The sequence below is a fragment of the Neomonachus schauinslandi genome, chromosome 12 (assembly GCF_002201575.2).
Source record: "Neomonachus schauinslandi chromosome 12, ASM220157v2, whole genome shotgun sequence".
Lineage (NCBI taxonomy): Eukaryota > Metazoa > Chordata > Mammalia > Carnivora > Phocidae > Neomonachus > Neomonachus schauinslandi.
The window spans coordinates 20,203,078-20,228,224 of record NC_058414.1 but is presented as its reverse complement, the minus strand read 5'-3'; the positions used below and the strand labels follow the sequence as shown (position 1 = coordinate 20,228,224).

At 37.5% G+C, this 25,147-nt stretch overlaps 1 protein-coding gene and 1 pseudogene across 2 annotated transcripts in view; one reads left to right on the top strand and one right to left on the bottom strand.

The window, feature by feature from the left end:
• Positions 1 to 25,147, bottom strand: part of RELN (reelin) — a 516,612-nt gene that overhangs the window by 306,718 nt on the left and 184,747 nt on the right. The gene's annotated exons all lie outside the window — the stretch shown is intronic.
• LOC110574242 lies at positions 3,327 to 4,509 on the top strand (annotated as a pseudogene).

Genomic DNA, 25,147 nt, shown 5'->3' with positions numbered 1-25,147 from the left:
CCTCCACTGCTCTAGCTCCTTCTCTCTCTCAAATAAATAAATAAATAAAAATACTGAGAGAGAATCCGAAATTAAGATATGAGGTACAACTGGGGGGGGGGGGCTAAAAACAGCAAGATAGAAAGAACACCTCTGGTATGAAGGGCTGGACAGCCAACTACTTCCTGTGCATTATAAGCATTATCAAGAAATTGAAAACCAACAAGCATGAAGAAAAGATACTAAAAGCTCCCAGGCAAAGAAAATATAATAACTTTCAAAATAAGAATAAAACTGTGTCATTTTCATGTTCTTAATTACGGCACAGAAAGCCTTTGAAATTTTCAGAGAGTATTATTTTTAATCTGGACTTCTATTTTTAGCCAATCTATTATCAAACGTAAGGAATCAAACATTGCACTCCCCAGGTATAATCTCTCAGGAAGCGACTGAGAAAGTGCTCTAGGCAAAATAACAGTAAATTAAGAAAGAGAAGAAATAATTAAAAATGAAAAGCTGTTCAAGAAGGAAAAAATCATAGTACACCGTTCGGTTCTGCAGTGAATAATATTTATATAACCATTGACTGAAACACTGATGACTGATTTTATTTAAAAATGTGATATATTTATATTGGGAGGAAATGGGGATGAAGTTGTGTGTCTGAGGTTAATGGCATAAAAGAAGTACATCTTCTTCTTCCACAATATGAATTCACTTGGTTTAAGTATTTATTTAAAAATACTTAAGCAATACCAGAAGCAGTGGTTAAAATGATAACAATAGCTTACTCTGGGAGTGTTTCTGGAAGGAGCAGAGATGAGAAGTCTTCCTTTTTATTATAAGTCTTTTCTTATTACATGATATTTATTTATTTATTTATTTATTTATTTATTTTTAAAGATTTTATTTATTTATTTGAGAGAGAGAGAGAGCATGAGTGGGGGCGGGGGGAGAGGGGCAGAGGCAGAAGGAGAGGCAGACTCCGTGCTAAGCAGGGAGCCTGACATGGGGCTCCATCCCAGGACCCTTAGATCATGACCTGAGCTGAAGGCAGATGCATAACCGACTGAGCCACCCAGGCGCCCCTTATTATATGATATTTAAAACATCTTTGTCAAAAATAGAATTTAAATTAAAAATAAATGAATATCAAAGCAAGCAGAAGGAAAGAAATAATAAAGATTAAAGAAGATATGAATAAAAAAGAGAACAGAAAAATACTAGAGAAAATCAATGAAGCCAAAAGTTGGTTCAATGAAAAGAACAACAATATTGACAAACTGTTTGCTAGAGTGAAAGAAAGAAAGAAAGAAAGAGAAAGAAAAAAATGACAGAAAGAAAGAGTGAGAGAGAAAATCAATTTACTAAAATCAGGAATGAAAGAGGGGACATTACTATTAACTTTGCAGAAATAAAAAGGATTTTAAAGAAATACTATGAATAGTTAATACCCACAAACTAGATAACAAAGATGAAATGGACAAATTTCTAGAAAGATAGAAAGTACTAAAACTGATTCAGTAAGAAATTGAAAATCTGGGGCGCCTGGGTATCTCAGTTGGTTAAGCGACTGCCTTCAGCTCAGGTCATGATCCTGGAGTCACAGGATAGAGTCTGGCATCGGGCTCCCTGCTCAGCAGGGAGTCTGCTTCTCCCTCTGACCCTCCCCGCTCTCATGCTCTGTCAAATAAATAAATAAATAGATCTTAAAAAAAAAGAAATTGAAAATCTGAATAGACCTATAACAAGCAAACAGACTGAATTAGTAATAAAAAAACTTGCCACAAAGAAAATCCCAGGTCCAGATGGCTTCACTGGTGAGTTCTATAAAATGTTTAAAGAAGAATTAACACCAATCCTTCACAAACACTTCCAAAAAATAGATGAGGCAGGGAACATTTTCCAACACATTCTAGGAGGCCAGCATACCAAAGCTCAGTAAATACATCACAAGAAACAAAAACTACACAAATACTACTTAATGAATATAGACTCAAAAACTATCAGCAAAATATTAGCAGATTGGAATCCACCAACATATTAAAAAGACTATACACCATGACTCAAGCAGGATTTAACCCAGAAATGCAAGGTTCAACATATAAAAATCAATCAATGTAATATATCACGTTAATAGAATACAGGGGGGCGGGAAACACGATTATATCATAGATGCCGTATGATCATTTGACAACTTCCAATATCCTTTCATGATAAAAAAAAAAAAAAACCACACTCAACAACCTAGGAATATGAGGAACAGCTTGAAATGCCATCTACAAAAAACTAATAGCTAAAAGCACACTTATTGGAGAAAATGAAAGTTTTCCTCCTAATATTATGAACAAAACAAGAATGCTGCTCTTGCCACTTTTATTCAACATTGTATTGGAGGTTCAAGGCAGGGATATCAGTCAAGAAAAAGAAATACAAGGTATCCATATTGAAAAGGAAGAAGTAAAAAATACCTCTACTTGACATAATAATGGCATAATGACATAATCTTGTATATAGAAAATATTAAAGAATCTACAAGAAAATTATTAGAGCTAATAAATAAATACAGCAAAGTTACAGAATAAAAGACCAATATACAAAAATAAGTTGTTTTTCTATACACTATCAATGAATAAACTGGAAATAAAATTAACTGGAATAAAACAATTCCACTCACAATAGCATCAAAAAGAATAAGACATTTAGGCATAAAGTTAGCAAAAAAAGAGCAAGAATTGTACATGACAAAATACAAAACATTGTTGAAGAAACTAAAAGAAGTCTAAATAAATGGAAAGAAATCTCATGTTCATAAGTCAAAAAACCTAATATTGTCAAGACAGCAGTAATACCAAAATGGATCTACAGATTCAACACAATACTTATCAAAGTCCTGAGTATTTCCCAGAAATGCACAATCTGATCATAAAATTCACAGAAATGAAAGGAGTTAAGAAAGTCAAAATGATCTTAATAAAGAACAACAAAGTTGGAGGACTTGCACTTCTTGATATAAGCTTACAGTAACTATTAACTTACAGTAATCAAGATGGTGTGATATTGACAGAAGAACAAACAGATCAGCGGAACAGAACTTCCTTTCAGAAATTGACTTTCACATTATAGTCAATTGCTTTTTGGCAAAGGAGCCAGGACAATTCAAGGAGAAAGGTCTTTTCAACAAGTGGCGTTCAGTCAAAGGGAAATCCACATGTAAAAGAATGAAGATGGCAGAACTTCCCACAACACTCGGTAAGAAGAGGAGCAGCAGCTGTGTGGGCTGGGCCCAGCAGCGTGCTCCTTCCTGCTCCCCCACACTGGCCTCAGCTGCTCACCAGCTATAGAGAATGGTGAAAGAAACCACTTACTACGATGTTGTGGGGGTCAAACCCAATGGCCCCCCAGGAAGAAGTGAAAAAGGCTTACAGGAGACTGGCCTTGAAGTACCACCCTGCTAAGAATCCAAATGAAGGAAAGAAGTTTAAACAGATTTTTCAAGCTTATGAAGTACTCTCTGATGCCAATAAAGGGAATCATATGACAAAGGAGGAGAACAGGCAATTAAAGAAGGTGGAGCTGGTGGTGGTTTGGGCTCTGTGATGGACACGTCTGGTATGTTTTTTGGAGGAGCAGGAAGGATGCAGAGAGAAAGAAGAGGTAAAAATGTTGTGCATCAGCTCTCAGTAACCTTAGATTTATATAATGGTGCAAAAAGAAAACTAGCTCTGCAAAAAATGTGATTCGTGACAAATGTGAAGGACGAGGTGGTAAGGAAGGAGGGGTAGAATGCTGTCCCAATTGCTGAGGTACTGGAATGCAAATAAGAATTCATCAGAGAGGACCTGGAATGGTTCAGCAAACTCAGTCTGTGTGCATGCAGTGCAGGGCCATGGGGAATTGATCAGTCCTAAAGATAGATGTAAAAGCTGCAATGGAAGGAAGATAGGTGGAGAGAAGAAGATTCTAGAAGTTCATATTGACAAAGGCATGAAAGATGGCCAGAAGATAACATTCCATGGTGAAGGAGACCAACAACAAGGACTGGCTCCCAGAGATATTATCATTGTTTTAGATCAGAAGGACCACGCTATTTTTACTCAGTGAGGAGAAGACCTTTTCATGTGTATGGATATACAACTGGTAGAAGCACCATGCGGCTTTCAAAAGCCAGTATCTACTCTTGACAATCGAACCATCCTCATCACCTCTCCTCCAGGTCAGATTGTCAAACATGGGGATATCAGGTGTGTGTTGATGAAGGCATGCCAATTTATTGTAGACCATGTGAAAAGAGGTGCCTAATCATCAAATTCAAGGTAAACTTTCCTGGGAATAGCTGTGTCTCTCCTGATAAACTCTCTTTGCTGGAAAAACTCCTCCTGGGAGGAATTAGAAGAGACTGATGAAATGGACCAGGTAGGATTGGTGGACTTTGATCCAAATCAGGAAAGATGGCGCCATTACAGTGAAGAAGCATCTGAGGGTGATGAGCATCATCCAAGGGGTGGTGTTCAGTGTCAGACCTCTTAATGGGGCCAGTAAATGACACTGCTGGCGTTTTATATGTGGTAGTAAATGAGGGAAGGACTAGAATCATAGCTCACTACTTGCTATTGTTTTTAATATTCAACTACAGTAGTGTTTTAAAAGTTAAATGAAGAATAAACTCAAATATAAAAACTCTGACTTTGCCCTCTATGTATGATGACTTTAGTGTGCAAGATAAGTTTAATAATTGTAGAAACTAATTTTAAAAAATCTCGCCTAGGGCGCCTGGGTGGCTCAGTTGTTAAGCGTCTGCCTTTTGCTCAGGTCATGATCCCACGGTCCTGGGATCGAGCCCCGCATCGGGCTCCCTGCTCCGCAGGAAGCCTGCTTCTCCCTCTCCCACTCCCCCTGCTTGTGTTCCCTCTCTCGCTGTGTCTCTCTCTGTCAAATAAATAAATAAAATCTTTAAAAAAAATCTCGCTTAGCATTTGTTAGTCCACACCTTGTCACTGATTTCAGCTCTATGTACATGAAACAGCTTAGACTGAAATGCTAGGTGTATGTATTGACTTCAGTATATGACCCTTAATTGTTTTGTTTATTTCAGTAAGCTCTACACCCAGCGTGGGGCTTGAATTCATGACCCTGAGATCAAGAGTCACACGCTCTACCGAATGAACCAGCCAGGCACACCATGACCCTTAATTGGTAAGCTATGAAGTTAAAACTTGTATTTAACTGGCAACCAGACTAAGAACTTAATTTGTACAGAAGTGCTGGTCTGCAGTTATATTAAGTGGGATTCATTGTGATGCCTCTGCATTCATTCTCTTGCCTCACCTGTTACTTGAAGATGGCATGCTACGTAATTTGGCCTGTTGTAATAGTGATAGAAATGATACCTTTCTAAAAAAGGGGTTTAGCATGATATGCTGCTGCTTGAGGGCTTGCACTTGTAGAATTGCATTCCTTTCTGCTGTGCTATCTTTTTTTTTTTTTAAGACTTTATTTATTTGACAGAGAGAGAGCACAAGCAGGGGGAGGGGCAGAGGGAAAGGGAGAGGGAGAAGCAGGCTTCCTGCTGAGCAGGGAGCCTGATGCGGGGCTCCATGTGGGGCTTGATCCCAGGACCCTGGGATCACGACCTGAGCCAAAGGCAGACACTTAACCCACTGAGCCACCCAGGTGCCCCTATCTTTTATATATATATATAAAAGATACATATATATATAAAAGATATATATATATCAATCAATCCTGGTTACACTTTTTTCCCCCTTCTCTTTGGACCATGATAAGCTTCAGAGTAGTGACTTCAGGAGCAGGGTAAGTTAGAGTGAAGAGACATGGAGAATAAATTGCATGTATGAGATAGGAAGGTGTTTTTTAGGTATGTTACAGGCTTACTTTAAACCATTTAAGTTATGCTCTGAAGCAACTATAATTTAATGTTGGTAGGATAGCAAATTATGATGAATAGCTTTAGCTGTATGTTTAAATCATATTCACAGGCTTAAAATCTGGGTATCAGAATTAAGAAATTCTTGAAATCTATGAATGTCTCCTTAATATACTGACTACAAAGCAAAAAAACAAAAAAGACTGAAGTTAGACCCCTACTTCACACCAAATACAAAAATTAACTCGACATGGAACATAGACCAAAATGTAGTAACTAAAATTATAAAACTCTTAAAAGATAAGAGGTAAATCTTCATGACCTTGTATTTGACAATACAACATGAAAAACACAAGCAAAAAAAAGAAAACAAATAAATTGGACTTCAAGAATATTAAAATTTTTGTGAAACAAAGGATACTATCAAGAAAGTGAAAACAACCCATAGAATGGGAGAAAATATTTGCAAATCATATATCTGATAAGAGACTTGTATCCAGTATGTATATATGTTTGTATGTGTGTGTGTGTATGTATGTGTATATATATATATACATATACATCTCATATATATAACTCAAAACAATAAAAGATAAATAACCCAATTTAAAAATGGATAAAGGATTTGAATAAACATCTATCCAAAGAAGACATACGAATAGCTGATAAACACATAGAAAGATGCTCAAGATCATCCTTCATTTGGGAAATACAAATAAAAACCAGAATGAGATATCACTAGACCAATACCAGGATGGCTAAAATAAAAAAGACAGATTGATGAAAACATGTAGAAATTGAAACCTCAGATATTCCTGGTGAGAATGTAAAATGCTATAGCCACTTTGGAAAATTTGGCAATTCCTCAAAATGTTAAACATCGGTTACTGAATGACCTAACAATTCCATTTCTAAATGTATACCTAATTGATTTTAAAACAAAAGGTCACACACACAAAAAAACACATAGACAAATCGTCCTAGGAGCATTATTCATAATAGGCCAAAGTGGAAACAGCCCAAATGTCCATCAACCAATGGATGCCTAAATTAAAACATGGTATATCCATACACTGGAGTATCATTCAGCCGTAAATAGGGATGAAGTACTGTTCATGCTATTAACATGGACCTTTCAAGGATGAACCTTGAAAACATGCTAACTTTAAAAAGTCAGCCATAAAAGGCTACATGTTGAATGATTCCATTCATATGACATGTCCCGAATAGGCAAGTCCATAGAGACAGGAAGGAGATTGGTGGCTGCCAGAGGATGGGGAAATAGGGACTAATTGCTCATGTGTGCAAGGTGTCCTTTGGGGGGGGGGGTTCTGAAATTTTTGATGATGACTGTACAAACCTGAATTATACTAAAAAACACTTAAATTATATACTTTAAAGGGGTGAATTCTATGGCATGTGAATGATATCTCAATGAAGCTGCTATTAAAAAATAAAATCAAAATATATTCTAGAAGGCTGCAGATAAGCTAATAGTGTATAGACATGCAGTCATTATTAAGGATGGTCAGGAATGTCTGGGGGTTATCTCTATCTTCTTTCAAATGATGCTATAATGGACAGAAAGAAGTGCTTTGTTGCTTGAAACACACAGAGAAAGAGCTAATTTAGTATTTCTTTAATGCTGGCATCCTTCAATGCTTCAGTAAAAAGAATATAGTAGGTGGTCCAAGGAAACTATAAAGCCTCAAACTACAACCAAATTTCAATTAAACCAAAGTTTAATTTCTGCATATTATATGCAACTCTGAGCCCAGGGAGTGAATAATCTTTCTTTGCAATGTGTAAGTAGTGCTTCTCTTACCTGCCTCAGGACACATTTAGATGAAAGAAAACACATTAAATTATTGATGTAATGATTAACTGAAAGTCCCCTTAAATTATCTAGCATATTTATAGCAACGTCCTTTGGCCCCGTACAGGCAAAACTACAACTCTTACAAGTATGTTCAAAATCAGTCATGTGTACCTTTCTTTCTTCTTTCTTCTCTCTCTCTCTCTTTTTTTTTTTTTTTAGATGAATTACAGTATTGAAGGAAGCAGGATGAATGCTTAGGATGTCGTCTGGATAATGGCTTTTTCTGTGCCTCCTCATATAGAACTACACTCCTTTAGCTCAATATAGAAGCATATTTGGACTGAATCTCCTTAGTGTTTCAAGTAAATTCCAGTGCTGCCCATGGTGCTAGATAGAGTGTCCAGGTGGGATTTCTGGTAATACCAGCAGTTCTGTCACTATTGATTCTGATCTTGGGATAGTAATATGGGTAATAAGAACCATTTACTAGCCTAAGAAAATGTCTGTGAAGCATATATAACTCACTGCCAATGTACCATTCAGGCAGGTGCATTTTCAGGGAACTAAAAGGGGATGGGAGGTAAGAATGAAATGGTCGTCATGGGTAGGACAAGTGAACATTTTGCTAGACAGATAATATTTTTATTTTAAGGGTATTTAAAAGGTTGATTCTAAACCATCTTGACTAGAAATCAATCCATCTAGAAATTGGAAACTTAAAAATATATGTAACGCCAGGCCCTAACCCCAATCAATTTCTTCAGAATCTTGGTACAGGGCTTGGGCACACGTGATTCTACTTGTAGCCAGACCTAAAAAAACTACTGGTCTGAACAGATATGCAGTTATACATTCTTCGCTGAGTCAGAAAAGTTTCACCATCCCTCTTCATAACACCTTCTACTCTGGTAACAACCACTATCATCAATACATTATTTCCTTCCTACTTTCTCCAGCTGAAGACTGGAAAGGATTAAAATTTATCCCACAGACTCTGGCAAGGGATTGCCCCTCATTTCCACTTGATTTTTCACTATCTTTGGTAGATGAGAAACACATGTATATTTAACTCACAACAAAAACAACAGTCAGAGTAATTTTTCAGTGAAGTAGGATTCCCCTATTAACCTAAAGGGACGCTGTATGAAATGATGCATTTTCAGAGTTGTCTCTGGTACAGTCACTCACAAGCTGGTGTGTAGGCAGGATTTCTCAATCTCAACACGACTGACATTTGAGCTGGATAATTCTTTGCTATAGGGGGATGTCTTGTGTATTATAGGATGTTTAGCAGCATCCCTGTTCTCTAACCTCTAGATACCAGGTATGACAACAAGAAATGTCTCCAGACATTGTCAAATGTCCCTTGGGAGCAGAGGTAAAATTGCCCTGGTTGAGAATGCCTGGTGTATAGTTTTGTAAGAACTTAGCCCCATATCGAAATTACAGTATTTACACTAAACCTTCTGTTTACCACATTGAATAGCACTCATTTTGACATTTATAGGATGAAAAATATTTCAAATTTGGCTCATGTCTAGGAGTCTAATTATATATAATATCTCCTAATGCCAAGTAGCATTTTCTATTGAAGTCAATTTCTACAGCATAGTTATAACCGGCTTCCTGCGTTGCTCCAGGCAAAAGAGAAAAGTAAGATTTGACACACACACACATTCTGCAATAGATGTCTGTATAAATGGCCCTTGATAGATCAAGCTAAGACTCAGTTTTAGGAAAGTTGTTTTGTCTGATTCACATTTTCTGAGTTTACTCTTTGACTAACGTAGCCCTTAGGGTTGGGGAAGTTGAAGTGTCTCGTATTTTTGTTTAAAGGGCCTTTCCTGGAATTGAACACGATTTTGTTAGAGAAAACCTAGTATGGATAAATGGGAGTGAATGAAAATATGAGGTATAAATATCAAAGTTCAAAGTCAAGAGCATACCAGGGATTCCCTAACAGAACAAAGAATATTGAGCCAATTAATCAGAAAATTAGGTATTTTAGAGTTGAATTACTTGCGTCATGATTTTTTTTTTTCTTCCCTTTGCTGGGAAGACATGAACACATCATCCAATTTCAGAAACTTAGCTAAAAGAAAGCCTTTATTGCAAACAAAGGCAGAGACAGTGTAGTTAAAAGTAAAAAGCCATGGAAAATGAGTATTTTAAAAATCCTTTGGAATTACAAGGCACGGCCCCCTGACTAATAGCACAGAAATGATGGCCCATGATTACAATTTTTGCCCCAGTAAATATACGCTATTTGCATTACATTCGGGATAAAGTAGAAACAAGGAAGACCATTTTGACAGAGCTTGGTGCTTATAATGTCATTCTTTGCCTTCCTGTGAATATTCCATTTTTGTACAATGCTAAAGAAATCACATTTTCATTTTTCTGTAATTCATTATGGCTCATTGCTGGAGCAACTGCCAAACCAGTCAATTTGTATAAATAATAGAACAAGCTTCCATTGTCTCTCATCTGACACAGTGCCAAGTAGTCGGTCTACCTTTTCCAAGAGGGAAATCATGTTTTTAAACTCTTTATCTAATTTTAATGTCCCTAGAGTTATACACGGTAAATTCTTTTGGAACCCTGAACTGAGGGTATGGAATCAAGCCCTTATTCCTTTAAATTAGGTCATATAAAGACTACTGATTCTCATGTTGCCATTAGATAAAGAACAAAACCCTATGTGAGTATTTGAAAGCCCAAGTGAATTTGTTTTCCTTCTGATTTTTTAAAACAGTGGCACTTTAGTGACCTTGGTTTTTCTAAATTACTCATCTCTCAGCACATCAATTAATGTTTGCTTAATTCAGATTTCAGGAATCCATCACATTTCCCTGAAGAAGTAAAAATGGCTGTGTGCTTCTTGTTTGACAACTTTAACTCAGTTTGGTTTTTTGTCTTTCAGCAATAGCAGTGGGTAGAATAGATACAATCTTCTTACTCTTCATATAATTCATAGCATCCAAAATTTACAAAAGAGAAATATTCAGTGGTTAAATAAGCTAATGGTCTGTAAAAGTGAGTGGGTGCATAGCTACAGGGTCATCCTTACATACCTGTAGGGTATGACTTATGTGCCTGAAATTCTTAGAGATTTATTCCTTTGAATAGCAATTCATCTCTCTTAAAGCTCCCTTTTGCTACTTTAAAAGTCTTGTCTGCAGGTGATTTTAGATTTACGGAAAAGCTGCCAAGACAGTACAAGAGAGTTTCCATATACCCTTCACTCAAATTCCTCCAATGGTAACTCCTCACATAACCATGGTACATTTGCCAACGCTGAAGAATTAACATTCAGATTTTACTAGTTTTTCTGATGATGTCCTCCCCCTCCCCACAAGTATCCAATCCAGGCACTACATTACATTTAGTAAGATTCCTTTTATAAATACAAAAATTTCCAGTATAATTTATTAAATTACCAACCAACCTTATTATGAACTCATTTATTACATCAGTCTTCTTCTGGAAGGAAAAGATAAGGGCAGCATAAAAATCCTGGGCATGTGTGGGAATATAAAGGAATTGTGAAGGGAAAGAAATGCTGCCAAGATAGGAGGTAACAAATCAAAGCCAAAAGACATTCAATTTTGCCTGGGGCAGGCCCTGTGCAGCTATGTGTAATTAGCTTCCTAAATTACTAGATCTGACAAACTAATTTTCATTTGAGAGAAAACAACAAATCATTAATTATGGTAATAAGTCACGGATTAAAATCTTTGTGTGTGGATTCTACATGCTCTGTGATTTGTGCCCTTGGTCAGCCGCCATTTTGCTTCCTCAGCCGCTCCAGCGCCTCACTCCTGAGAATCCTGTGTGCAGACATCTCCGATGCCCAGCCCTGGACAGCACTACTCACTGACTCTGAACCAACTCTGCTAGTGGATTTACCTCCTTGTGATGTCTTTAGTAGCTACAGTCTTGTTCTGATAGCTACTTGAAAGCAAAGATGTATTTTTAGAAGCACAAAGTATTGTGATTAAGAGCATGAACTTTGTAGTCAAATTTGGATTCAGATCTTAGCCACCACTTAATGGTCTTGATCTTAGTCAAATCAAATAACCTCCCCAAGCCTCAGTTTACTCATCTGTAAAGTAGGGGCAATAATGGAGGATCTTGGGGATCAACCATGATTCTCGAGAACCTGTGTTGCTTTCTATAGCTCCTTTACTGCTGGACCGACCTGGGATCCTTTTCTCACATGAACATCCCTAAGGCACTCCTTTTCTCCCTTCCCCATTGTCTCAGTGGACTTCAGACTTGTACCGAGGCACCTGCTAACAAAACCTCCTGGTTATAAGGCCAAGCACTATTCGAGGCACTCCAGATAAGGCTAAAGCAGTGAACAAAAGAGGTTTTATGCCCTCAAGAAGTTTACACTATAGTCAGCCACAGCTGGAGTTCTAGATACAAACCGCCTTTTCTCTAGGTTGACTGGGTTGGCTGCCCAGATTTGTCCCTGGGCTCCAATTAAGGGAAATTCCAACATCAGTCTTCCTTGGCCTGAACTGTCTCCTGCCCGGGCCAGAGCCTCTAGCCATTCTCTGCTGTAGGGTCAAGTTTGTGAGCACTGGTGTCAGACCTATCCCCTCCTTTCTACTTGCTTTTCATATGTTGGGGGTTGCTGTGACCACCACACCTAATAAGAGAGTTGCACTTTACAAGAACAATAAAAACATCCATGAGGTTATAACCTTACTAGTAATAAACTGAAACAGTGTCAGAATTATCTACCTTAAGTAACTGGTTTAGAGATTCAAATACTTTGGACTTCCAGTATATTCAATACTTTGAATCTTGAGTAGGAAACTCATGGGGAATTACACAGCTAGTGATAGTCCTAGTTTCAAATCCTGCATTGTCTATCAATAATATGCATTTTTATATGAAGAGATCTGGTTAAAACAGAAGCAATTATATTTAGAACAATGGCAAAGTTATATTGTTCCACAAGCTGTGCCTCTGTGGGGAGAGACCAGCGCTTCTGGAGTACATGCTGCTCCATCAGTATTCTTCATCACTTATTACACTTATAGTCTGAGGCCTGCTTTCAGTTTCTCTGACCACCTAACCATTTCCTACCACAGGACATTTGCATTTGCTGTGCACGTACCTTTAAGGGAATTTTCTTCCACAGACCAACCTATAGTCAACCCTGAGGTCTCATCCTAAATGTCCTCCTCAGAGAGGCTTCTCATTACCTTCCAGACTAAATCAAATTCCTTGTAATAGCTGCTCACTATAGCTTTCACTATTTCTTCATGGCACTTGTTACAATTATAATTATTTTATTTGTGGGCAGCATACTAGAGTAATCAAGAGTACAGGCTCTGGGGTCTGAATGTCTGAGTTTAAATCCAGTTTCAGTACTTATTCAGGTAAATCACATGAATAAATGACTTAATTTCTCTGTGCCTCACGAATAATAGTATCTACCTCACAGAACTGTGATGAAGATTTAAAGAAATTATCCACATAAAATACAGAGTATGGTGTATAGCAAGCTCTTAGTAAGTGCCAACCACAGTAATTATGATGTAATATAATAATAACAACAATAATAATACAAATTCTATGGCAAAGACTACTATTTGTTTACTGATGCATATTTTTTTAAGATTTTATTTATTTATTTGAGAGAGAGAGCATGAGAGAGAGAGAGAGAGAAAGATCATGAGCAGGGGGGAGGGATAGAGGGAGAAGCAGACTCTCTGCTGAGCAGGGAGCCTGATGTGGGACTCGATCCCAGGACCCTGGGCTCATGACCTGAGCTGAACGTAGACGCTTAACTGACTGAGCCACCCAGATGCCCAGCTGATGCATATTTCTAAGGCTTAGGAAAATCTATGGTACATAGTTAAAGATCAATAAATATCTGCTGAATTACTGAATAAATGAGAAACAAAATAAATACAAATCAGGTTCCTCTTGGTCAGTTTACTGTTTAGATAGAAGGAAAAGTTCTTTGTTCATGAAATTTAAGTAAGAAAACAAAGGTAAGAGCAATAGGAGAGATAATAACTTTCACAAATTCAGAAGGAAAAGAGTAAAGGAAACAATTTACTATATTCAAAATTTAGCAACAGGTTCTTGAAAAACTTTTTAGAGGGGAAAAAAGAAACAAAAATGATCAAGTGCTAAAAATTACCATTTTCAGTAACAAAATCTAATTAGGATATGATCAAATAAACAGAAATTGATATTTACTTTGCATGACACTATGCATATGTTTCTGAAAGGTATATGAGGGCATTCAAATATGAACTGTATAAAGGGAAATTGCTAGTTAAAGGATTACTCCTGTGGGCACCTGGCTGGCTCAGTCAGTACAGCATGCAACTCTTGATCTCAGGGTTGTGAGTTTGAGCCCCATGTTGGGTGTAGAGATTACTTAAAAAAAAAATAAACTCTTAAAAAAAAAAAAGGATTGCTATCATAAAACAAATCCCAATCCTTTAGTTGGTCTTTTTCTATAAACTTGGGTTTTCATACATTGAATTTAGTCTTAGACCAAGGTTCACGAGAGTTTAAATTAATTTAAATATAGGCATGCTATAAAAGTCACATAAATTCAAGATACCCATATGTGAAATTTTGAAAAGCATTTTGTTTAGTAGCAAAGGCTAATATTAGCACTGTGCATTAAATCCCTAGGAAAATAAACTAGGCTTCTAAGTACCAATATAATTATAAGACTCCTTATGAAATCAGAGTGCTGATTCCATTTATAGACTCGGATTGGCTTCAGGGATAGGTATATAACTACAACTGAAATATCCAAACAGGGATTTTAAAAGTGTACCTTTCATATAAAGTATAGATACAAGAACTCCTCCAATGCTTGCTTTATTAAAACAAAAACAAAGCCTCAGAAGTAACCATGGTCACAATAGAAAACTATTTTAAAAATGCTAGCATTTTTTATTTTTCTAAAAGATTTTTTATTTATTTATTTGAGAGAGAGAGGGAGAAGGAGAAAAGGAGCAGGGGAGAGGGGCAGAGGGAGAGAGAGAAGCTGACTCCCTGCTGAGCAGGGAGTCCGACTGGACTCAGGGCTCCATCCCAGGACCCTGAGATCATGACCTGACCAGAAGGCAGACACTTAACCGATTGAGCCACCCAGGCACCCCTAGCATTTTTTTAAAATGCAGTAAATGAACAGTATTTTTAACTAGGTAATATATAATAATCTTATAATGCATTATTTTCATATTTCCAAATAATATGTAGGATGAACATTCCCAGGACCTGTTTCCAAGTGCATTTAAATTTGGCCAAAACGGAATCTTCACACAGATGTATAAAAAACAAAGTTTTAAATCTCTCTCATGGGTCAAAAATAAGCTCCCTTTTTCCAAAAACCCTTTCTAGTTTTATGATTGCAATGCTAAAATAATCCATATCTTTGTTCCTTCTCAAGCTCACACTTTATAAACACATCCCCATTTGCTGCTTTTCACCTGCCATCTCACTAAAGGCATTTATCTTTTGTTCATACTAATGTACCCACAACGACGTTTAAAACACTCTAATACATCCAGTGCTTTCAAACACATCGTCACTCTTTACTTGTTGAATTAATTGCCTTCACATAATGCTTCTTCATAGGCGAGGGTCTTTAATTTACTTAGCATTCTTTCCTTATATAATAAATTCTTAGAGGTTGGGAATCAGATGATTAACACAGTATTAGATAATAAAAGACACCTGATTGGAGCAAGGATAATGGAAAACTTCTGAGACTAACACCATGACTGCCTAGTGCTCCAATGGCTGATTCAACAAATACTCTTCGGCACCTTCTAAGTATGAGGCTTTATGTTATGTTCTAAGGGGGACAGATGCCCAGACCTTTTTATCAAATTGCTTAGAGGCTGCATTTCGTATCTAGCTTCCAAGGCTGGAAGGAACTTAGAGAAATACAGGATTTTCCAGGCACTTCTGCAAATTATAATGGGTGAAGATCATTGTGAGACTTGGTGACAACCCTGGCTCTTAAGTTTCCAGAACAACAGAAATTGGCAAGGTTATAGATCTTAGGATGCTGTCATTTTTTTTCTTCTGCTCCTCTCCTAGCAACAGATGCAGTTACAGGAAATACTTTAGAAATTGGGGTTCTTTAGCTATTTTAAAAGGTGGAAATTTTTATAAAGGGTGAAAATTGCACCCAAAAATATCTCAAGGCTATGAAAACCACCGAGAATCTTTGAGTTCTGTGTTTAAGATCTTCAAATGATGTGTAATGGGAAAGGAGACCTCCATCATATAATTAGCTTCACCTTCACTCCCGCTGAGGGAGACAGAGTCTATCACACCCATTTATTTCCCCATCTTGTAGGGGAAAAAAATTCCTACTGTTGGAATATTTTTAAAGTGTTCATATCTTTATCTTTGAGATTTGTATTTGCTTATTGACAATTTCATAAAAGTTGATTCCGTTTGAAGAGAAAGGTTATTTCAAGGACATACAAGAATTATTCTAAGTTATATCTAACGTACCATCATGACTGATAACAAAGCCAAAATATTAATGAGGAGAAATCTCAAATTTCATCTGAAGTTGCTGGACATCTTTTCTATTTCAAATAGGATGACACTAGATAGCAGTCTGAAAAGAAACCCATAATTTATGCTCTGAATCTCTGACAAATTAGGAGTAATGTCTGTTACACTATGCAGGTCACAGCCTGTCAGGTAAGCATTTCTTACTGTGTGGCAGCGACAATGCATATATTAGCTATGTAAATTTGAGACCGACACACAATTTCCAGGTTAGAATATGTTTAAAGAATATGGTCATAAATAATGCGTAGTAATACCAAGCCTGATTCTGCAATGTCTGGGCATCTACAAATTATTCATAAGGAATAAGAAGCAAATCTTTTAGACAGATCTAATGAACTAATACATGATATCACTAAGAAATGATATAGACTATAGTAATAGATTATTTCTTGCTAACAAATGAAACTCCTAAATCTTAAATATTAGTTACAAAAATTAGTTAGGAAACAGCCTGCCCAACTTACTCAGTGCAGGGTGTATTTCATGATGGATGTTCTCCCTGTTCTTTTATTAAACCTCACATCCAGCCAAGATATTTTTAATTTGGGGGAGTGAACAAACGATCATGGATGATCATGATGAGCAACCACTGCTGGTCAAGAGGTCTGGCAGGGACTTGTCTTCCGTGAAAGAATTTAAAAGTGCTACCCAGGTATCTCATACCTACATTCCTTCAGGTTGAGCAAAACAGTACCTCAGCGTCAAGAAACAATTCAAAATCCAAGAAAAAGAAAACTAGACTCTACTCTCAGTTTTGCCACTAATAGTCTAGGTGGATGAATCCAGGGAAGGTCGTATAACCTGTCTAAGCACCAGATTCTTCATCTGTAAAATGGAGACAACAGCTGGCCTGCCTATCTCACAGGCTAGGCGAGTATCAATTAAACAGATGTGCAAGTATTTTGTGAGAGGTAGAAGGCTCAATGCACAGAGAGAATTAAAATCTAATCTCAAGAGCCAATGATTTTAAACCAACTCCAGATATCTGAATGCACGTGGCACATGAGTACATATGAGCGGCGCGTATACTTGTGAAAGCACACGAAAGTCTGGTGTTGCCAACTCTCAGATCTGTAAAACTGCAAAAGTCCCAAATCCTCCTGAATACTCCAGCCACCTTCCAGCTATTCAGATTTTAGTCTAAGAGAAGATTTTAGTCTTCTATTAGCCAATGGCCTGAAGATGGTTTGATCTTGGGGGGGTGTGAAGGTTATTGACACTTTCCTGGGTCATGGGCTCTTTTAACTTATCAAGAGATGCTTTCATTGGTCACATAGCCACTTTTAAAATGAAGAATAAGCCAAAATGATTGGTTTATACTGAAGGGACATGCGGCATATGGTCACAGAGAGAGCAAAGAGGGTCTAAAAGGGACAGTGGAATGCTTTCCCAATAGCCTTTCTTATTAGATATTCCATGGGAGAGAACACGGGCCACTATGGTTTAAAAAACTTTTTTTTTTTTTTTTAGTTAAGAAGAGAAAATACATGGAAGAGAAAATGTAGATTTTGAGTTGCTAAGTAAGGAGGAATCAAGATTTTATATCTGCAGGGAGTTTTTAACCCATCTTGAAAAAAAAACTGTCCCACTTATTAATAAGGAATATATAGTGTGTATCTTTAGAGAAATTTAAGGAAAGTCAAGCTTAATTTTTCAGATGGGAAGGTCGCAGTACTATAATATGTATTCAAAAATAGAGAAAAAAACAAACATTTTCTTAACATCTGAGGTGAGTGCTAGCTAACCGCCCTAACTATGAGTAGTACTGGAGAGAGGGAAGAGGGGACTTAGTTTAGTCACTGGTTAAAGCAATTCGCCATGATATTGAGGGGAAACGGAGCTCCCTGTAAGTACTTTCTTACAGACAATCATAAAATATAAGTTGCCTCTCTCACATTCTAAAAGAAGAGGAAAAACAGTGAGCTGAGTAACTGTCAGGAGAATCTGAATAATGGATTCTCTATTTTAAAAAAAAACAAAACCCCAAAATCAATTCATCTTTTTCTTGGCCTTAAAAATCAAGTACCACTGCAACTACATCCTTAAGAGTCAGTATCATCTCTTCAGGATAGATGGGAGTCAGTAAAAGTATCTCCTCCTTAGTATCCTAACATCCATGCTCATTCATTCATTTAACAAGTATTTCTCAACACCTGCCATGTTATAAGCTCCATGCAAGTGCTGGAGACAAGAAGACAAATAATACACAGCTTTCAAGTGAATGACTGCACAGACTAATGGCACATGATACACATGCAATGTCAATTATAATGGAAGGACATATGTTCAATAGCAGCCCCCCCCCCCACCCGCAAAAAAAGTTACTCCTAATTCGAATGGGGAGACTGAGAGGCCATATCTGAGCTGAGTTTTCAATGGTAACTGAGAAGTCGTTAGGTTTTAAAGATGGTGGATTGAGGGGCGCCTGGGTGGCTCAGTTGGTTAAGCGACTGCCTTAGGCTCAGGTCATAATCCTGGAGTTTCAGCTCTGCTCAGCAGGGAGTCTGCTTCTCCCTCTGACCCTCCCCCCTCTCATGTGCTCTCTCTCTCTCTCTCAAATAAATAAATAAAATCTTTTTAAAAAAAAGATGGTGGATTGAATGCAAATATCAACTTCCACTCCTTCCTGAAACGTCACTAAAATACAGTAAAGGATTTTTTAAAAAGGCATGAACCCAAAGAGCCAAGAGGACAGGAGAAATAACAATCACATCAAAATCTGGGAAACTAGAAAGCAGATGGGTTAGTCACAACTAACCCAGCACCTACCGAAACACAGTCCTAGGCCAGCAGTGGGATAGGGTGAGAGAGATTCAGAAATTTGAAGTACTGAGTGCCTTTTGAAGTGAGGATGGAGATGAGACAGAAAAGAGAGATTCTTTGTTGAAGTCTATTTAAGAAGCTTTCCTTAAGAGCTCTTCCCCCTAATTCTGTGAAGCTCAGTAAGGCATTCCTCATAACAGCCAAAGATTGGAGGTTTATTCTCCAGAGACACCAGCCACATTTGAGAGCAGCACACAAGGGACAAGTGAAAGTTTACAGACTGAATGAGACGCCCCAAACTTTCTTTCTCCTCTTGGCTCCCATAAAGCTGGAAACTACGTTTCCACCCTCCATCAAGAGATTGGAAAATCCTTTTTGGAGACTCTGTCTTGCCTAAGGGGAAAAAACCTAAAGATACTAAAATCTTTGACCTACCAGGGAATCAGTCAAGTCAGATTAACCTACAGTGAAGACAACCACCAACTTCTCTCATTACCGCCTCACTTCCCCTATAACACATCTACGTGGTGCAGGGTACTATAGACAAAGATCATTGGACATTTGATAAAATTCTCTGTTGAGAAAGAGAGACCAAAACAAATTGGCAAGAAAAAAATAAAGAAAATAGAGATAATACAGAGATATAAAGGAAAAAAATGGTGCTGTTAAAATATTTCTTTTAAAAAAGGAATATCCAAATGAAAAAATGTATTTAGAAATTTGAAATATTATAACAGAGCTGAAAGGCAACACAGGATTTAGAAGATAAAGCTGAGGAAATCATTCAGAAGGTAGAGCAAAAAGACAGAGACTATAGGAGCAAAAAGAAAAAGAAAACTAGAGGGTCTGTTTCAGAATGTCTAATGTATGATAGAGGAATTTCAGAACAAGAACAGAGAAACTGAGGATGGGAATGGGATACATCCTCAGTGAAATAATTCAATACAATTTTCTAGATCTGGAGAACATGAGTTTACAGATAGAAGAGCCCAGTGAGTTTCTAGGACATCAGGTAAAACAGAATCATAACAATATGTATCATTGCAAAATTCCACAAATCCTACAAATTTATACAGAACAAAAGTTTTCCTAGGAAGTGTCAAGAATCAGAATGACTTTGGTCCTATCAAGCTATTCTGGAGGCTAGAAGGCACTGGAACATGGCCTTCCAATTCCAACTCAGAATTCTATACACAATCAACCTATTAATCAAGACATTTTCAGACCAACAAAGTCTAAAAACTTTTTTTTTTTCCTACTCTGAAAGGTACCAGAGGATGTTCACTTTCAAACAACAGCAGCAACAATGCCAAAAGCGGGGGTGTGGTTGCAAGGAATATACCCAGCAAAAGGAATATGTAAAATAAAGGAAACTGGGATCCAAAGCAGGAGCAAGGGAGAGGGAAATCCCAGGGTACCAGCTGTGCAGCAGGCCTAGGGAACAGCCAGTCCAGATTCCAATAGGCCAGAGGGATCCAGGAACACTTCCTTCAAGAGGTTTAAACAGATGGAAAACTTAATGGGTTTGAATGTGTTGAGAGAAAGTTTACACAAGTAGGAGAGAAACACATACTTAGAAAAAAAAAAAATGAAAAAACAAGGAAATTATTAATTCCTGGGAAAACAAAAAGCCCAGAAAAGAAAAGAAACAACAGTGCCATGTATGACTGAGCTGTGAATGGAACTGATGTAATCAATATTATGGAGTGTTAAAATTGGTCCAACCAAAATCACAAAAATAACAGTCTAGACTTCCATTCAAGAAACTCAATAGATAATGTCTAAAATAGGAAAACCAAGATCGGGCAAAATAAGCATGTTATATAGAGAGCTGGTGGAACACTCTGAAAGAATCAGCTAACAGAGGAGCCCCGTTGTGACGACGAGCAGCAGAAACACACACAGTAGGCGATGTGTGACATTCATGACTTCTTGGATGAGCAAAAACAGACTTGTATTTTTTTTAAGACACTGAAAGTCAGGTTTTCTCTTGTGTGTAGGTTGAACCAATCCTTAAATGATACAAATTCTAGGAAGCAGATCTTCCAATTGATAGTGTTTACAGAAATTCTCTACTTTTAGTAAATTCTTAATCTCACAATTTATATGTAAAGGAACTACTTTGATTCTCCTGCTGTTACCAACCACCCTCCTCTAGTGATTTTCCCCCTCTGAGGCACCCTATTCCCCAACACTTCTTGTGTGCTTTCTTTCCCCTCCCCTGACATGCCTGGGGCATCCTCTGCTCTCACGCATGCATGTACCCTGCCCTTTCCCCTGAGCGTTATGAAATCAATTACTTATTACACTACTAAGTAATGTCATTTCCTCTCATCCTTTTGTCACTCGGGCCTTGAAAGCAATAGCTCATCCATCTTCTTTTCAAGCAAGGCCCAACTAAGTAGGTCTTAAAATCATCAGGACCTCAAGCTAGGTCTAATCAACTGGAACCAGAGGAAGGAGGAGAAGACATTTCTGTCAGTTTCTTGCCGATGTTGGAATTATTTTCTTTGGCAGGAACATGTCACATTCTTTCTTTGTGACGGTCAGCAGAGCTGATCACAGGGCTACACAGTGGGTCGGAGACGAGGCTCGACAACCCGGCAAGCTCACCATTATCCCAGCGCCCTGGTTGCAGCACTGCTGCAGCCAGATTACCCTTCTCACCAGGAGAAAAACTCACATCTTCTGCATGGATTACACTGCACTCACACTGGTTCAAAGAATCAATATCAGTCATCGTAGCAATAGTAACAACACCACCAGTAAAATTCTTTAGGACATTAAAGTTTCCTTTTTAGAAAACCCATATATAAATATATCTTGAATTCTATTCTGTGGAATTGTTTGTTTCTAAACAAGCAAGAGACTGACTTTCCTTGTTGTATATTAAGTTGTTATATTTCCCCTTTCTTGAACTGGACTAATAAGCAAAGATAACCAGGCCCATTCTCCCAAAGTTAATTAGGCATTTTTTTTTAAAGATTTTATTTATTTATTTATTTGAGAGAGAGAATCAGAGAGAGAGAGAGAGAGAGAGAGAGCACATGAGATGGGGGAGGGTCAGAGGGAGAAGCAGACTCCCTGCCGAGCAGGGAGCCCGATGCGGGACTCGATCCTGGGACTCCAGGATCATGACCTGAGCCGAAGGCAGTCGCTTAACCAACTGAGCCACCCAGGCGCCCCATAATTAGGCATTTTTTAAGTTCTTACTAAAAGGAAATTCTGAGGCTTAAAACAAAGCTATTTTTGACGCAGCATTAATGTCCACTTCTTCTATTTTTTAAAACCTTATGCCTAAAAAAGATTTAAAAAATAAATTGTAGCTATTAATCCATCTTTAAGTACTTGAAGAATATACCAGAATTTCAAACTCGAAGTAATGGTTCTTTCATTATACCTCTCTCAGTGTTATAAAACCGAAATATTTTATAATATTAAAATATATCTAAAATATATCCCGCTGTGGGGCAACAATAGAAACCAATCGTACCTAAATAAAAATAAATTGCATTTATCTGAAAAATAGCATAGCGCAGAGCAACCTATTATTTTTACCTGGTATATAAAGTCATATGGAAGGGCCTGGGTTTAATCACAAGAGGTACTGTAAAACACATTTGTGACATCCTCTAACCTAACTCACGCCTACATGAGAGATTGGTACATCTTATGAATTAAACATAAGTTCTGATTTATGTTCAGTTATCCTTCATACCAAAAACTATAGTAGCAGAGCTGTGTCACTGTGAATTCATTTAATGATATTGATGAGACAGCCAGCACACAGATTGCAAAGTAACCGCCAGCACATAGCAGAGCCCTATAAATCACTTCTGCAGAGTGTTTGAGCAATAAATAACAAGTCATTAATTCACTGTAAGTTATGCTAAGAAGCTCAAACTACATATGTACCAGATTGTAAATAAACGCCTCTGGTACAATATTTGAGACAGGCAATGTTTAGCATTAAAACAATTTTATAAGAGCAAAACTTCATTGAGCAGATTTAATTCATTGTGGATTGCCCTTGGCAGACATAAACCAACACAGAATTAAAAAAAAAAACAATCAACCCCCCAAACTTATTTAATCAAGAGGGAAACACATTTCAGTTATTAAATCCAATGGAACTTTTTTTAGTGTCTGAAATTATGAATCTATCCAGTGAGTGATATAATGATTCTGCCATAAAGCCCTTAAATAAGCTTATAGCATTTCTGTAAAGAATAAGCTAGTGAGAATAAGGCTATTTATTCAAATGGTTTCCCTTGTTGCATCCACAGGACCAGCAGAAAAGAGGTAGCTATGGCCTCAGCCATTTGCTCTCCGATGTGAATCAAAAAACATTTAAGTTCAAGTGACTTCCACTCAGCTACAGTTACCACTATCCATTACCAGCTAGTGAGCGCTCCCAAACCACACTTTCTCCCCTGGCCCTCGGAAACTGAGTCCCTCAAGCGGCCCAGGGCTAGATACAGTCTGACCCTATCCGTCCCTTCTGAGCCTCCTGGAGACCCCAGGCCACACACCTATCTACTCTGCCTCAGTTTCCCCTTCTACTCTGAGTCCTGCCTCTGCCACATAGCTGCCCAAGAGTCTTTCCAACAAATTCATTTCCAGATTAAGTCTTCCCAGGAAATCAATGGGCAATTTAATGGGAACTGCTGGGACAGCAACCTACCTGAAAGACGAGAGCCTCGTGTATCCGACGGGTAAGGGACATATTTTAAGGGAAAAGGGGCCTTTTATTGTGGCTTGTTGCTGGCTGGCACTGGATTTTCCTGGGCTGTAGGGCATTTGCATACATATGACAAACTCTAATCTTTTCTGTTTCTTACAGCTTTGTAATCTGTAATCAAGGAAGTCTAAATGAGGTCTCATCAGCCAATAGTGTTTATCTGATCCTTTATGCAGAATCTGAAAACAAGGGTCCTAAACCCAATAGCATTTTAACTATATTGCATTTCGGACTTACGTCTAATTTTCTGCTTACTGTCACCTGAAGGCCCCTTTAATCATTACTGCATTCTAATTGTAGCTTATCTAATATCAGTGTTTAAAATTGCTTCCTCTCTAGATACATTTGCTTGCATTTTAAAGCTTCAATTTTGTTTTTGTTGTTGTTTTATTTCCTATCTCTAACATTCTCAAGGGACCTTTTGAATTCTGTCTTGTTCTTCACTGGGATTTAGCAACAAACACTTCTTCATTTAGCATTACCTGAGAATTTAATTAACTTGCTGTTTTCTGTTGTTTCAGGTCAATAATGAGGATGTTAATGTACATGTGACATTAGTCTCCCTGGAAGGTCACTGGAAGCCTGTATTCTTGCCACGTACGTGGCCAATTATCCTCTATGATCCTCTGATCAGTTTTTTGTTGTTGCTGTTTCCAATTATGGGGTAATGTTCACATCCTTGTCAATTTCAAGTTTCTCAGTAAAACTACAAGGGAACTAGGAAAAGATAATACCCAATAGACAGTGCTTCGTGTTTTTACAGTTACTGACACCCAGGAGTATCCAGGAGGCGTACACTGAAACAATTTTCCATGGTTTTCTCCAAATAAATCAGGAAAATGCTAAGTAAAAGTAACTTTATCTTTGGAAGGGGAAACTGAGGCAGAGAAGCCCATGACATCAGAACGTTAACAAGTCAATCTACTTTTATCTTTACTTATTTTTAGGGGAAGATTACGTATTATTCATTAAAGCCAACATAAATATGTATATAATAATGCTCCATTATTTGGACATAGTTGGAAAATTGGGTTTTCCACATAAGCAAATTTTCCACATGAGTCCAGAAAACTGAAGCTTATGCCATGGGCATAGCAGAAAATCTTAAACTTGGAGTACAAGAAATGTATCCAGAAGAAGGTTTTTGAGAAAAGGAGAAATGCTTGAAGATCTTTCTCTGTATTTTTCTCACCTTCTTTCTCTCTTTCTATTGTAACAATGTCATCTCTGACTCCTTAAATGACTCAGAAGACCATGTCTTTTTTCTTTTATTTTAAATCTCTTTTCTTTTTCCCCCAAATAGTGGTTTTCTTAAGACTTCAAAACAATACTTATTAATCACTTTATTAATCACATCACCAGTCTCCAGACTATA